The sequence below is a fragment of the Rhamphochromis sp. 'chilingali' genome (genome assembly GCF_963969265.1).
Source record: "Rhamphochromis sp. 'chilingali' genome assembly, chromosome: 22".
Lineage (NCBI taxonomy): Eukaryota > Metazoa > Chordata > Actinopteri > Cichliformes > Cichlidae > Rhamphochromis > Rhamphochromis sp. 'chilingali'.
In genome coordinates this window covers 1,212,386-1,229,152 of record NC_137950.1, presented here as the reverse complement: position 1 = coordinate 1,229,152, position 16,767 = coordinate 1,212,386, and the positions used below count along the sequence as shown (strand labels likewise).

The 16,767-nt window shown below is 40.7% G+C and overlaps 1 long non-coding RNA gene across 4 annotated transcripts; it reads left to right on the top strand.

Moving 5' to 3' along the window:
- The first annotated feature begins 7,408 nt into the window (after positions 1-7,408).
- On the top strand, positions 7,409-12,393 carry LOC308390598. 4 transcript variants are annotated; one of them, XR_013970458.1, is made up of 5 exons: positions 7,409-7,752; positions 8,085-8,299; positions 9,038-9,101; positions 9,470-9,534; positions 10,026-12,393. It is a non-coding gene; the product is annotated as an uncharacterized lncRNA (long non-coding RNA). The 4 variants fall into 4 exon arrangements; XR_013970459.1 differs by having other exon boundaries at positions 7,410-7,752; positions 9,038-9,165; XR_013970460.1 differs by lacking the exon at positions 9,470-9,534 and having other exon boundaries at positions 7,411-7,752; positions 9,038-9,165.
- Positions 12,394-16,767: the final 4,374 nt, after the last annotated feature.

Here is a 16,767-nt window from a genome sequence, read left to right as displayed (position 1 = left end):
CAATACCAGACTCAGTCATTGTTTATGTGGACAGGTCCTGTTCAAAACCAAATGACAACTCATTTCTTTGTGGCTATTCGGTGGTGACATTGCCTGACATCATACTAGAGGCTCACTCATTACCATTTCACTCAGCACAAAAAGCAGAGCTCATGGCTTTAATACGCACCTGTGAGTTACATGTGGATAAGCGGGTAACAATTTACACTGATAGCCGTTATGCATTCGGTGTGGTGCATGACTTTGGCACATTGTGGAGACAGAGAGGCTTCACATCTGCTGATGGAAAATCGATCGCTAATTCTGATCTTGTTCAAAGACTTTTGCAGGCTATACAGCTGCCATCGGCAATTGCAGTTGTTAAAACGAAGGGGCACAGCACGGCTGACACAGACGAAGCAGTGGGAAATGCTCTTGCAGACGTAACCGCGAAAGCAGCTGCTGCCTCACAGCAACCACCCAGAAAGGAAGTATTATCTTTGCCTTTACAGCTGCCACTTGTCGCACTCCCAGACTATTTAGAAGCAAATGTTGACCTAAAATTCATACAAGAGCAAGCCTCTGCCTTAGATTACACTTACTGGGAAAGTAATGATTGTACCTTAGATAACAGAGACGGCTTATACAAAAACCTTGAGGGTTTGATTGCCCTCCCATCTTCACTACTGCCAATCCTTGTCCGCCATTTTCACGGTGTGAGTCATGTCGGACAAAGAGGGGTAATAGGAGCAATAAAATCAAGATTTGTAATCGAGAAAACATCACACGCAGTAAAACGCATATTAGCAACCTGTCTAACATGTGCACGAACTAATGTAGGTAGCTCAAAAGCAAAACATCAGCATTTACCACAACCAGATTTCCCATTTCATACATTACAAATTGATTTTACACACATGCCAGCACAAGGAAGCATCAAGTACTTACTGGTAATAGTGGACCAATTTAGTAAATGGGTAGAAGCTTATCCAACATCAAAAGAAACTGCAGAAGTAGTCTGTCAAAAGTTGTGCAATGAAATAATACCCAGATTTGGAATACCTCACCAAATTAACAGTGATAGAGGACCTTCATTCACATCAGAAGTAATTCAAAAGTGTGCTAAAACTCTAGGAATAGACTGGAAATATCATGTGCCATACCATCCTCAGAGTTCAGGAGTTGTAGAAAGAATGAATAGGACCATAAAAAATCGCCTGACTAAAGCAATGATAGAAACAGGAATGACCTGGATCAAACTACTTCCTCAAATCCTCTGCGAGATTAGAATGACTCCATCCGCAGCAACCAAATTATCTCCATTTGAAATAATCATGGGAAGACCGTTTCCAACACCATGGTCAGCCTCCAGAGGGGCACCGCTATTGGAAGGGGACATAGACACTGCATTGTCTGACTATGTTCATAACCTGGTAGAAACACTGAATAATAACTATCAGAAAGTTTGTCTCTCTCAGCCTCTCCCTTCCACAGATCCAACCCATCCGTGGAAACCAGGAGATGCGGTGTTGGTGAAGTCGCTAAAACCAAGGGCACTCGGGGAGGCCGCGTGTTCCAGCCCCCAGACTGTACTTGCAGTGACGAGAACCAGCATCCTAACAGACGGACAACCTCAGTGGATTCATGCCAGCAGGGTTAAGACCAGCCCCACCAAACCACCTAAGGCGTCGGATCAAGTAGATGACGACTCAGGCGAGCCAGCGCCCGGATTCAATACACCTACACACGCACAATCACTGATTAACACACAACGCCTGAAAGAGCCAAGACTCAGAAAGCCCTTTGATCCCCCACCTGAACAACAACAAGGTACTCGAACATCCAGCAGGAACAGAAAGCCTAGAGTACCACACAATGTCTAACCTGATAAAGATAGACTCGTTTCATCCTGATAATGGAAAAAATGAAATGCCCATTGTCATCACACGACGCTTAGGTCTCTCGAACCTGGGACCAGGCCAGGAGACGACTGAAGAACTGTGTTTTTTTATATATTTAGATTATTAATCATATCTACTGCATTAACCTTAGGATTTTTATTTACTATTTTGTATTGTAAACTGCAACCCTGTTCACATTTCTACAAGCCACATTTTGCTGACAATACCTCATGCTCCACTTGGCAAGACACCCACCTAGTACAGCTACTTCAATGTATTTGCAATTAGCACAAATTGATCCTGAGGATGTGCCAGATGTTACCAATGATGATCCTGGTGTGTATATTGAACATTAGGCTGTGAACTATTACATTTTATGATTTGCTTTTTATATTATGTTATTACATTTGTGATTTTTCCTTTCTATTTGAGTTATTATTTTAAAAAAATAATAAAAGAGGGGAACTGTTAGGTATTTTAGTACCATGGGAGCATTTACTGGATATTGTTTTATAGTGACATTATGCAGGAAAACTCTGTCATTCAATAAGGCCCCTTTGTTTTAGTTATTTTTCTCTTTGACCCAAGAATTGATGTGTGAGAATCACAGGCTGGTACAAGGTTGAAATACCACAGAGATCACTCCCTCAGCTACATTAGTTTCTTAATCTTTTAGGAGACGCCTGTTGAAGGCCAGATGGTTTGTTTCAGAATTCACTAATGAAAGAACTCTTTATTTCGTGCCTTGAAAATATGTCGCTGAGATAATCACAATTGTAGCTGAACTGATACACTATACAAAGGATGCTTCTTCACCCAAGGGCAGAAAGACGCTCCCTTATCTTGGTCTGTACTGGTTTAAACTGAGAATCTGCTGACTCATGAATTTGTCCCTCTATATAAACTGTTGTACTTGTGAATAAAGTTGAGTCAATTTGGGAAGACAACCTGAAGCAGTCTCTGTTTTCTTGTTCTCCCAAGCTGCTCCCGAGCTCGTACTAACACGCTGAATGGCATGCTTGAATATTACTTGAGAATATATTTGACTGTGTTACAGACTAAGGTACATTCTCTGCTGATAGACGTCCACGCCTCGGAGGAAGCCGATCCACGGATTAGGCCCTGGAAGCCGTTTCCTTCAGTGATAATGTAACACATTATCACAGTTTAGCGCGTTGGGTTGTGTTGGATTGTTACGTTTTTAAAGCTTTGTAATGCGACAGGTGCGATAGCCGACACCACACCTTCACCTGACGTACAACGTGACGTATGACGCACACGTTGGGTATTCACTTTCAAAACAACACTGGGGATAGAAAATAGTGCTCGAGGTGGTTAATGCTCCTTTCGCTGGTTGCCAACCACCATTAAATAACAACAAGAAGAAAATATTGATCTGCTTCTCTTAGTTTTGCACGTTTAAGCTGCAATTCAGACTCAAAAAAAGCTGCAAAGCAGGAGAACGACATGGCCATCAAATATTCTGTGCCACAGATACAGTTCGCTGCAGCACAGAATGATGATGAGACCGTTAACATGTGCAACTTAGAAGTAGTCAGAGGTAACTGGATGTTCAATCGGGTTAAATGCAAGGTTGATTGGATTATATCTGAAGATCGTATGCTATTCGTGGGAACTCTGCTAGACTCCAAATTGCTGCTCGTCCATGCGGGAGTATCTCAAAATTAAATGAAACCACTTAACACTTTTTCCCTAAAACAGACTGACATGGGACACATTAAAGTTGGATCGGAACCAGCTAATCAGTCTGAAGGTAAGTGTTTTTTTCACTTATTCGAGAGAAGTCCGAAATGCGTTCTTAGTACTGTTTGTTTTGACTTTTAAGCTACCCTACCAGGATATTTTCATTTAAAGACAAATTGTCAATATCTCTGAATGTGGAGACTCAAAAGACTAGTTAGGTAATTTGCCGATGGATTTATGAGACTTGATAGAAACTTGGACGTTTGCAACAGGTGAATCGGTGAACTACCGAGGTTGTGCCCAAATGCTTAAAGCTGTTAGCTGGTCAGTGTTTTCAGGTGTGCTTGTACTACCTGTACGGTGCGGAGTGCTGACTAAGTCATGTTAAACCCATTAAAGCGTCGAGCTCAAATATCTTTTCATTTTTGTGCACTGTTCTCTTGTTGGCACACATTTTCTGTTTATTGAAGCCTTTTGTGAATAATTTTGATCATGTAAAAACTGGGAATTGGTCCCTATTGACAATACTCTTATTTTTTGCATTGAATATGTCATTCAGGAAAGGTAATTGGTCACTGAAGTTTTTGCAACTGTGTATTTCTAAATTTTGTGGCTTCAGTGCACACAAATTTATATTGTTCAGTTTGCATGTTAAAAGCCTGCCAAGCACCCCAAGGCTGATTATGCTTGGTAAGAAGTCATTTATGACATAGAGCTGATTAGACCATATTAAAATTTCTGTTTGGCACAGGAGCTTTTCGTGGACACAGGTATCCAGTCTCTGTTTTGTTAGCTCAAATTTCTGTAATTTCCTTTATAAACCAAGGTTGTTGGACATGTGTCTCAGTGAATCCAGCAAAGTAACAATATCAAATTTCACATTACATATTACTGATCAACAGTAGTCTAGCTACACCAACAGCAGAAATACTGAAGTCAATACTGTAAAGTTTAACAGCAGCACAAACTATAAACTCCAAAATAACCATACAGTTGATTCACCTCCGGTAACTGGGCTGACTCTTTGTTAGGTGTGTTTAATGGGCAGAATAATTCCCAATTATATACAATTATAATATGTTAAAATGGACCTATGTACACAAGGCCATTAATAATTAACTGTACGTAGGTATTTGCTTTATGACTATCTAGACAGTGTGAAGAAGTGAAGTATTGAAATTATTTTATGTTGCATAATGACAACATGTTGCCCCTATACATTTAAGGACAAAGTTCAATGACCGCCACCTGCTGGATGGTGAGTGCAGAGGGGCGTGTAATTGTTGAGCTGGACAAAGAGAACACCTGTGCTGATGCAATGTCAGTCTTCTTTGGTTCATTCTATGTATTGAACCTGGAATACCAGGAGTCAGCGGGTGCAAGGTTTTTTGTAAGGATAAACCCTGAAGAGGGAACAAAATGTACCTCCAAGGTTGGGACAAGCAGGAAGACTGGGACCACTGTGAAGCGAAAGGTTGTTCACATTAACCCTCATGTCACAACTTTCCTCCAGTGGCTTACTGAATTTGAGTGGAGAACTTCAAATTAGGGAAATTAGTAAATTTCTTGTATAATTTAAGTGACCAATGTGTTGTTACCCATGTCTCCACAGATGATCCATGGCCCATGCTTTCTGGACATTTACACAAGACGAGCAACAATGAAGACAAGCTCTCTCGCCATCTTGCAAGACGCTGTCTCTGTCCAATAGGTTTTTTTGAGTGCAACAGTTTTGATTTTTTTCCCTTCTTTTACCCATCCATCCAACCATTCACTTCCGCTTATCCTTTTTCAGGGTCGCGGGGGGCGCTGGAGCCTATCCCAGCTGTCATAGGGCGAAAGGCGGGGTACACCCTGGACAGGTCGCCAGTCTGTCGCAGGGCCAACACACAGGGACAGACAACCATTCACACTCACATTCACTCGCACATTCACACCTAGTGGCAATTTGTATTATCCAATTAACCTATCCCCACAAGCTGCATGTCTTTGGACGGTGGGAGGAAGCCGGAGTACCCGGAGAGAACCCACGCAAACACGGGGAGAACATGCAAACTCCACACAGAAAGACCTGATGGTGGAATTGAACTCAGGACCTTCTTGCTGTGTGGCAACAGTGCTAACCTTCTTTTACCCGTTTGTTAAAAATTATTTCAGCTACTTACACTTTAATTGTCACATGTATTGGCTCACCCTACAAATCAATGAACTCAGTCCACAAAGCAAGATCAGGGTTCAGTGCAGGTCAGTCAAGTTCCTTCACACCACACACGCTCATCCATGTCGTGGACCCTGCTTTGTGCATTGATTCGGTGGTGTGAGCCAGTATTTTGGACAAAGTGTATATAAAGGCAGACGTGTGGGGCTTGATATTATATCCATTACAATTCAGTTTGTTTGTATGGTGCCAACAAAATGAATGCCAAGGCACTTCACATTGTAGGTTTGAGACCCTACAAAATATAAGTAAGGAAACCCAACACTTGAGCATGTGTTGTCTGCCATGATATGGATATGACATAATATTGTTATTGTTTGTAGAACCATCTGAGAAAATAATGGATTACATGGTTTAGTAAAAACAAGTGCTTCCTCAATGAAAATATGTTTTCAGTTCTTTTCAGTTTTTGATTTTGGAAATGTGCATTTCAGCAGGGAAGAATCAGAATTGAAATAAAGTGGTGTAAAGCACATGAATTATATTTTGTGTGTGTGTGTGTGTGTGTGTGTGTGTGTGTGTGTGTGTGTGTGTGTGTGTGTGTGTGTGTGTGTGTGTGTATCCATCCATCCAACTTTTTTGGAACCCTCCAGTCTCTTACAGTATGTTACTGTTAACTGAAATTACGGTAAATTACGACCTGTTAAAAGAGTAAATGACCGCCTGTTAGGACACGGTGTCCTCTAGCAGAGATGAATATTTTTGGTACTGATGATGCGTACCAACGGTAAGTTACTGGTTAATATATTGCAGTTTATTACCTTGCAGCGGGCTTACAGTGACATACCGTGAATAAACGGTAGTATACCAATTTATTAATCACAGTATGATGTTACTTTGTTGACGTAATTTACGACATAACGGTATCTCACTGACATAACTGTCGCCAGTGAGATACCGTAAAAAAGGCTACGGTGCGTTACCATAATTTGTCCAAGAGTATTATACCACACCAGCAAAAAACGGTATCATCCTGCAGAAAGGTAAGCTACCGTAACACGGCGTCACGATATGACGCTGGCAGCAGTGACGCCAGTATGTTACCGTAAAGTGGCGATGAAAAGTCTAACGGTGCAGATACACGGAGTAATCAGAAAAGTTTAGCATGAATCTGGACATTAGATTTAAGATTTAAGTTTTAAGCTTATCAGATATCACTTGTTAGAAGCTCCTTACCGTTTGAAGAAATCTCTTCTCAATCTGCTGTCCTCTTCTGCTTGCATCTTTTTTTTTTTCATCTAACACTGACGTTATTTTTTCTCCGTGAAAAACACAGCAACTCATCTTATCCCGGGGTGCCAGGAAGTCGAGCTGCGGATCTCAGCAGAAAACTTTTCAAACTGATTGCAGGTTGATCCAGGTATACATTTGAAACAGGTTCTCCTCGGTGACGTGACAGTCGGAATGCATCTGCGTAACCATGGTTACAGGGGGACGCTTTGGAGCTCTGCTGTTCAGCAGCAAAATATTTCAGATCAATATGTAAATACTCCAACTCTAAAACCAAGTAATATAAATATGCTGCATATGTGTATAGTGCGTTCATGTGTGTGTGCGCTGCGTGGTGACGTAGGCGCGTGCATGTGTGCCCCGGTCACAGCTCCTTTCAGCATGGCCGGAGGTAAGTCACTGCCACTTTGCTCTCAGCTAATTAAAGTTTGTTCAGATCCCAAGCTGCAATGTGAATACAGCCAAACCGCCGCGTTTTTATTTGTCATTAAGAGACTCATTCGGGATAAGTTTTGTGGAGGGCGGAGTTCACTAATATACGCTTATGAGTTTTAGCCGAGAACGCAGCTAAAATGCTAGCATGCTAAGTTAGCCTGATTGCTAGCGGCTACTCGCGGCAGTCTTTTTTTTAACAGCATGCACTCTTTTTTCCTTCGTCAGGAGAGGTGTACTGGCAGTCGCGTGACACACACAGATCAGACACATATTTCTGTGTTGCAGGTATGGAGATGTTCTTCTGTTTTGGAGATGCTGTCTTTCATTCATTGTTTTTATAAGTACAGTGTTGTATTGCCTGTTAGATGGCGGTTATTAATATAATTGTACTGAAGTATAATGTTTGAACTATAAGTACCAGAATATTGGGTCCTGGTTATTGAATTGTATTTATCTGACTGTTTATTTGTTTTTGAATTATTTTGTTTATTGTTCTTATAAGTTGTTTTTGATGTTTTTTTCAGTGACATATTATTTATTTTGTGCTTTTTGTTTTTGAGAGCTTAAGTTAATGTTTTAAAACAATTTGTTGTATTTGATTCATTATATTATTGTAGTGTTAATGAAGCTGCAGACACAGCTGCTTTCAGCATGGCCGGAGGAGAGGTGTACTGGCAGTCGCGTGACACACACAGATCAGACACATGTTTCTGTGTTGCAGATGTGCAGTAAAGAGCCAAAGACCCAGTACTGTCTCCTGCCTCTTACTTTCACGCCAGAACACAACGCAAGAACAACAGGCGTAACACATGAACGGGTTACACATACTGAGGTGAGTTGTTGAGGATATGTCGAGCTGTCGATGAGCACGGCTGTTTCTGTGCTCTTATATACTGTTAGCCTGTTTTGCTGGCGTTAGTGAAGCTGTTTTCAACTGGATGTAACATTGTTGAACTCTGATGATTAATGAATAAACTCTCGATGTGACGATGTGAGCATGTAATTGTAACCCTGTGTTCATTTAGTCGTTTGATACCGTTTAATATCCAGTACATCTATTGGGTGTTTTATAACATGCCCTGGAATCATTTTAAGTTTTACAATGCCGGTGATTTACGACTCTTTCGCGACAGTCAACTGTGGCGTAAACTCTGGCGGGTCTCAGAGCTAGCTTATGTGAGCCAGCAGTGACATCTATACATGCAGTAGCCTTAAAATACTGATTATTTATTCTCCTGCTAGGTAAGAATTTGTGTTTTATACGTTTATTGTCACATTGTGCGCCATGTTATTGTTTCGGTGAAATGAATTTCTACAATGGCGGACTTAGACAAAATAGTGTTACTGTTAATTTGACTCTCTGCAGTGTTTAAATGCTTACACATACACACACAGTTACTGTCCCTCCACACGTAGGACTCAGTTCTGCTTCTATGCCCCATCTTTGTTTACTCTTTCCCACCCAACAAGTGCATAAATAAGATGTTAAAAACGTCATCATCATATCAAACATGATCGATTTGGGGGGAGTTTGTTTGGCACATGCTGACTGCATCCTAATTATAACCAGAAGAGGAGGCGAGAGCAGAGAACGAGAGTGCAGCAGTTTGGTCAAAGGAACAGGTGAAGAAGAGGTGAGCATCCAAGAGACGAGCAAGAGGACAGTTTCAAAGCAGACATTATGGCACAATAAAAGCTGTAAGAGCAGAGATTCATTCATATCTTTACTATTTTTCTTTAGCTTCTACTCCCGCTGCTTACAATAAATCTGAGATAAAGAACAAACAAGAACAACTCACATGGCATTGATTGTTTAGTTCAGTGTCACTCTGTGATTGTTTGACATTTCATATAAATGTGACTCTAAACTATAGCCAATAATATTAAAAAGCTGCTGTTACTGAGTGAAACTTGAAGGATTATGATAAACTTCAGTTCTTACTGAATCTGTAACATTGCTTTTTTTAAAATTGTTAAATGACTTTTGTGTCACTGTGCACAGTGAAAAGCTCACTTGATGTAGTGGTGAGGCCATGTTCACCACTAGATGGAGACAACCTGGCACAGGTATTTTCTATACACTAAATTTCACACTGAAAAGCCTTGGTGGGAATTGTTGTTTCATAGAAAGTAAAGGAAAACGCTCATACTCTCTCCCGCACTCGATATATGATCCATTGTTGATCTGCACGCAGCTGTTGTCACAAATGTGGCACTCGCTTACGTCACTGTCATGAGACATTCTCGCAAAAAAAAAAATCACGGTTTTAGTAACGCAGTAACGCAGCGTTCCTACGGGAAAGTAACAGTAATCTAATTACCGTTTTTGCAATAGTAATCCCTTACTTTACTCGTTATTTGAAAAAAAGTAATCGGATTACAGTAACGCGTTACTGCCCATCTCTGGACGTCATCATCCCGTAAGCCAATTAGGTTGTCACTAGGGATGGGTATCGTTTAGGTTAGGTTAGCAGTGCTTAAACAATGGAAAAAACACAAACTTTGTCCAAAAACCTCTCATGTTCAGCTGTTTTCCACTTTTTCTTTTGTCATTTTAGCTTTTTTGGCCAGGATGAAGGGAGCATCTGCCATCAAACAAGAAGACAGCTGCATGTAACTACGACGGTGTTTGCTACTTCACCTTACATGCATTAATGTAATAACGTGGTTAGCCTACTCAACGTAAATTACACACGAACAACATTAAGCTCCTCGCCCAGAGAAGAACGGCTGCTGCTGCATCATCATCCGTCATCATTTCCGCTACACTGGCAGGGCTAGGGGCCAGGACTCTCGTCTTCGGGTTCTTGGGGGATGTTGCTAACTCCGGGTCCGATAACAGGCACCACAGCCGCAGTAGATGTGCTTGGTGTGAGGTCTTGCAGCAAGCTATCAAATATGGTGCATTTCTCGGCTTTTAAAAAAACGCTATGCGTCGCCAGGTTCGTCGTCAGATTCGAGATGTTACCTCCTTTGCACAGTATTACCTTAAAGCACTTGTTGCAGGCTGCTGAGTTTGCATCTTTTGCTGTGAAATACAGCCAGACTTTGAGCGCTTCGCCTTGGGCATTTTTAATCTGTAGCTCTGCTCTAAAAGAACGTACGTACCTGGGCCCGCCTACTATCCTCGGAAAGGTAAAATGATTGGCTAGAATCCAAAGTGTATGATATCTCAGGGGAAAAAAAGCACCGAAATAAAGCACCGAAATGTGCGCTGCTTTTCGGTCTGTTTACTACCGTTTATGTCAGAACCGGTACCATAACGGCACCGGATACCGGTACCCATCCCTAGTTGTCACATGACATTTGTGGACCCCGGTATTTTTTTAGTTGGACAATTTATCAGTAAAGTTTCAATCTCTGACATTACCCCTAGACTAGACCGGCTGCACCACACAGACACTGCAAACCTCATCTCTGAAGAAAAACCACAAGAACAACATCCAAAAGAAAGAAAACATACCTTAGAAACATGCCGGGTTAGAGGAGACGGCAGCACTGCAGAGGTGAGGACAGGCATCTGTTTGAAATAGACAAAACAGTAAACATAGTCATACAGACTCAGAGACGCTTTCCATCCAATCTGTCTAAGTTTGAGCTGTTTTACAGTGAAGAATGGGCAAATAATTCAGTCTCTAGATGTGCAAAGCTGGTAGAGACGTACTCCAAAAGACCTGCAGGTGTAACTGGAGCAAAATGTGGCTCTATGAAGAGCAGGGGGTGAATAGAAAAGAATGACACACTTTTCCAAATTTCATTTGCTTAGAATTTTGACAACCATGTATTATTTTCATGCCACTTCACAATTATGTGCTACTTTGTGTTAATCTACCATTGAAACTGTCAATAAAAACATCTTTTGTTTGTGGTTGTAAGGTGACAAAATGTGCACAAGTTCAAGGACTATGAATGCTATTTCAAGGGACTGTAATGTTAAATCACCCCCCATGCACACATCAGTGCACATGCATGTACACATATGCAGAGTTACATTATCAAAGAAGCTAAAAAAAACAAGCTCTGCTTTAACTTTTAACTAAAAAAAAGACTGCAAACTTTAGGAACAATATGGAATGAGTGATAATGTCATCATTCCATGAATTGAAAAAATTTGTTTCACCTTAAATCTTTTTTTCTTTTCTTAATTGCAAAAACTGTAAATTTGGCTCAGGGGGACCTGAAAGCCAGGAGACAATTTATTGACTTTGCCCACAATCTTATGGAGGAAAAGATTTCCATTAAATATTAATAGAGCAAAATCTCTCTCTCTTAAGTATTTGCACCTAACCACGTCCTAACCTAGCAGTCATATACAGCTATTAATTAATCCTGCATTTTTTTTGTCAAAGACATTTCTCACCATGAAATTACCCGATTCAAAACATGAACACTGTTAGCCTTTGCAGTAATTTCCATAGCTTAGTACTGCAAAATCAACAGTAAAAAACTCTAAAGGATGTTAGCAGTTTAGTACTGTAATTTGCATGTAATTGTGGGAAAATTCCATGAGATTACACTATTTTTACGGTAACTCACCGTACTCATGGAAACAGCTGTAAAATACAGCAAATGTAACAATTGGTGATGTTACTGAGATTATACTATTACACCATCCGGATTTCTGTTGTTTTCTACTGTAGATCTAAGAGTAATTACTTAAATCCTCATTCAGTTGTTTTTATTTGTTTGCTTCTTTTTTCTTGCTTTGTTTGTTGGGTTTTTTCCTTCCTGGTCTGAGGGATAGGGGTTCTAAGTGTTGTGGGTAGGGGATAAACTGCTGGAAGCAACTATAAGACATGTGAGTGTGTCATTAATCTGTATTCTGATATTTCAGTTTTAACAGTCACTGTGAAACTTGCTTGTTTGGCGTTTGACAATTCTGCGTGTATTTGCTTTTCTTTGTTGCTTCAACTCAATAAAAATATCTTTGAGAAAAAAAAATCCTCATTCAGAGTGTATTACTATAAAATGTGATTCACTGTGAAAGCAGTATAACATATAAACTACAATATACAGTATAATTTTTAACTTAAGGAGTAAGTTGCAGCCACACTAAAATTTAATTCCTTGAACTGAATGGAACCTCATATATTAATAAATGCATTTGTTTAGTCAAACAATGTGAAACATTAGTAATACTATTAATTAATAGTATACTTGTAAGGTTAGTATTGTGATAGAGTCGAGTATATTATACTCTTGTAGACATTATGACATTATGCTAGTACAATTATGGTGAACAAAAAGTACATCTAAAAGTTAATTTCAAGAATACTGTTATGTACTAAAACGGGGGCCAATATAGTCCCAAGAAGCATTATTAGTATACGTACTAGGTAAGATATACTTGGGAAATATAATTGAAGTATACTTATTTTTGTATGGCCAGCAACAAAAACTAATGGCTACATTTAGAGTAATGTTTAAAAATGACTTCATTTAGCAGGATGTTGCTTTTTTTCTCTTCTTATTCTTTCTTATACTGGACCTTCATTTGTTTTGTATAAGGTGGTACTTTTTAAGACACCTCTGCCTAACTACAGTGAACTGACCTAATAATATGCTCTGGTCGTCATTTTACACAAGGTGTCACATCCATGAAACCTACACCACTAACCAGCATCAGTCCTACAACTTCACTCTCAAAATTAATAAATTCTGGGACAAGCAGAAACTGTATTTTTAGCGGTGCATTTTGTTGCAGGCCAGACTGCTATTAAATGCTCTCCTAAAGAAATAATTCCTTTGTAGCACCACTTCGTCTTGGTTCAGAAGAGATGTCCTGATATACGTGATTGTTAGGTATTTTAGTACCATGGGAGCATTTACTGGATATTGTTTTATAGTGACATTATGCAGGAAAACTCTGTCATTCAATAAGGCCCCTTTGTTTTAGTTATTTTTCTCTTTGACCCAAGAATTGATGTGTGAGAATCACAGGCTGGTACAAGGTTGAAATACCACAGAGATCACTCCCTCAGCTACATTAGTTTCTTAATCTTTTAGGAGACGCCTGTTGAAGGCCAGATGGTTTGTTTCAGAATTCACTAATGAAAGAACTCTTTATTTCGTGCCTTGAAAATATGTCGCTGAGATAATCACAATTGTAGCTGAACTGATACACTATACAAAGGATGCTTCTTCACCCAAGGGCAGAAAGACGCTCCCTTATCTTGGTCTGTACTGGTTTAAACTGAGAATCTGCTGACTCATGAATTTGTCCCTCTATATAAACTGTTGTACTTGTGAATAAAGTTGAGTCAATTTGGGAAGACAACCTGAAGCAGTCTCTGTTTTCTTGTTCTCCCAAGCTGCTCCCGAGCTCGTACTAACACGCTGAATGGCATGCTTGAATATTACTTGAGAATATATTTGACTGTGTTACAGACTAAGGTACATTCTCTGCTGATAGACGTCCACGCCTCGGAGGAAGCCGATCCACGGATTAGGCCCTGGAAGCCGTTTCCTTCAATTTTGGTGTCAGAAGTGGGATCCTGACGAAGGTAGGCACTCGTCTTTTATTTTATAAGACTGTGTTATGCCTTTCTCAGTGATCCACATAGAAACGGGATACGCTGACGAGGCCTTCTTCAGTGGCCCACATAGTAACAAGTGGGATACGCTGAGGAGCCTTCTTTAGTGGCCCACATAGAAACACAGGAAGTTGCCTGTTGTTTTGTAAATTAAAGCAGAAAGGACACAGGAAGTTGCCTGGGGTCATAAAACGAGAAGTTGCTCGTTAAAAAGTGAGAAGTTGCTCACTAAAAAGATAAAATTGCTAGCAAAAAATCAAGTAACCTCAGGTGTGCCACAGCAAAATAAAAACTAACTTAAATCCTTCAAGCGTCTAAACCCCTCTGGAAATCACTGACCATGGGTCAGAATAATTCAAAGACCTTAGACGGGTCCGATAAAAAATCAAAATTAACTGTAAAACCAGATACCACCACTTGGGTGGGCCTGATTATAGATATATATTATGTCAACGAATTCCAGGTGTGACTGAATCTCAGCTTATTGAAGAAGTAAAGGAACTAGACCCTAAAGATGACCAAGCAGCCAACACCACCTCGTTTTTGTGGATAAACGATGACAAAATCACAGCCTTTTTTCAAAATCTAAAGAAATTTCTGCTCACAATGTCTAGAGATAAAATCAAACGTTTCACACACTGCTGGACTAATGAGGCATGCACGCCTGAAGGAGGAAATGATCAGATTTTCATAACAACATTCTTAAACAATATTCATCCAGAATGTTCACAACTATTGAAGCTGACTGCCACTGATAATCTCTATGACATGAAGATAAAGAACTTTATCACACTTGTCAAAACAAAAGCTGGTGCAGATCTTTTCCCCAACAGCACGAAGGCTAAAAGTGTTAAGATGATGTTGAATTTTGATGTTGAAGGCTCAGAGGAAAGTGAAAAAATGATGTATGCAGGGGCCCCGCCCCCTCAACAAGCGCAGCAGGGAGATTTCAGAAGGAGAGATAGGAGTGGAGACGCATGTTTTTATTGTGGAAAAATAGGACACTGGAGGAGGGAATGCAAATCAGCAGCACGTAGGTCTCAACCACAAAACACAGGACCAGCTCCTGCCACTAGGCGTCAGCAGAGCTCTTCCAGACAAGGTAACTGGCAACGCAGACAGGAATCACATCAAAATAATGGCCCTTTTGCACTTAGGCAGCAACCTTATAATCCACATTTTAATCCCCACCCATATGATAACGAAAGACTGGACCGACAATAGGGAGGCCCAGGTGAAGACGAGGGACAGTGTGAAGCACTACACACAATTTGCAATTGTCCCGTAACACAGAAAGCTTGCCCACGTTAGATATAGAAATAGGTGAAAAGATTTATTCCTTTTTAGTTGACAGTGGAGCCACTAAAAGTTCACTGTCTGGAAAATTCTATAGTGGGCCTGTTTCCTCTGTGTGCATCAACACCATGGGAATAAACGGAACTCTAGTGCAATGCCCCAAAACTCATTCTCTAAAAACACGCTGGGGCCCAAAACCAGACGAAATTACATATCATCCATTCATAATTATTCCAAACTCGCCTGTGAATCTATTAGGCAGAGATTTAATGGCAAAAATGAACTTGTGTATTTCATTTAACACAAAGGGTGAAATGTTTGCAGACACTGATAACAGCTATGTTTTCTCTGCCCTATGCACCGACACCATGGAGAAGGAACAGCCTCTGTGTCAGCTGGACGCCTCAGCAGAGAATGAACTCAATATCCATCTGACTGGTACCCCACGTCACACACTGTGCCAAACACGTGTACAGACACCACTACCAGGTAACCCCATGCCTGGAAGCCACATATTTGTTTCTCTCACACTGTTCAACAACATGATAACTGCTCACACCAGTGAAGGCCAAACAGTGGTTTTGTCGCATAACTCAGACATAGGCTATGACATTACTGCACCATGTCGACACATAGATCTAACCTACCCCATACACTGTACTATCTTTGCTGTCACATTGCCAGCTGAATATCAAAACATGACATTATGGTCAAGAGGTGAGAATGATGTAGGATTTATCGACTGTACACCTTATCATGCTCAGCTGAAAAACAACAAGCCGGTATATGTCAAGCAATATCCCATTTCCGCTGAAAAAGCCGCAGCCTTAGACATCATCATAGGAGATTTATTGACAGCTGGAGTAATAAAGCCCACAGTATCTCCATATAACACTCCTGTCAATCCTGTGCCAAAGCCTAACAAACCTGGCGTATGGCGTTTCACACAAGACTTAAGGCAAATTAATGCAGTCATTATGCCTCTGCCACCTCTTGTCCCAGATGTTCCCAGCATACTGACATCTATTCCAGCAACAGCCACACATTTTACTGTGGTGGATTTGTGCTCCGCCTTTTTCTCAGTACCTGTGCATGAGGACACACAGCCGATATTTGCTTTTACACATAGAGATAAGCAGTACACATGGACTCGCTTACCCCAAGGCATGGTAGACAGCCCTGCGGCTTTCTCAATGGTGGTACGTGCTACCCTGGACGGCTTCATTCCTCCAGAGGGCTGTACCTTGATCCAGTACGTGGATGATCTCCTCCTCTGTGCTGAAAGTGAAAAACTATGTCAAACTGCCACACATATGCTACTCCAGCACCTCCAACAGACTGGCCACAAAGCATCAGCAAAGAAAATGCAGTACTGTCAGACTTCTGTTCAATATTTGGGATTTACACTGTCTCACGGACAACGTTCCATGACTACAGACAGGGTCAAAGCTGTGACCTCTGTCCCTAAGCC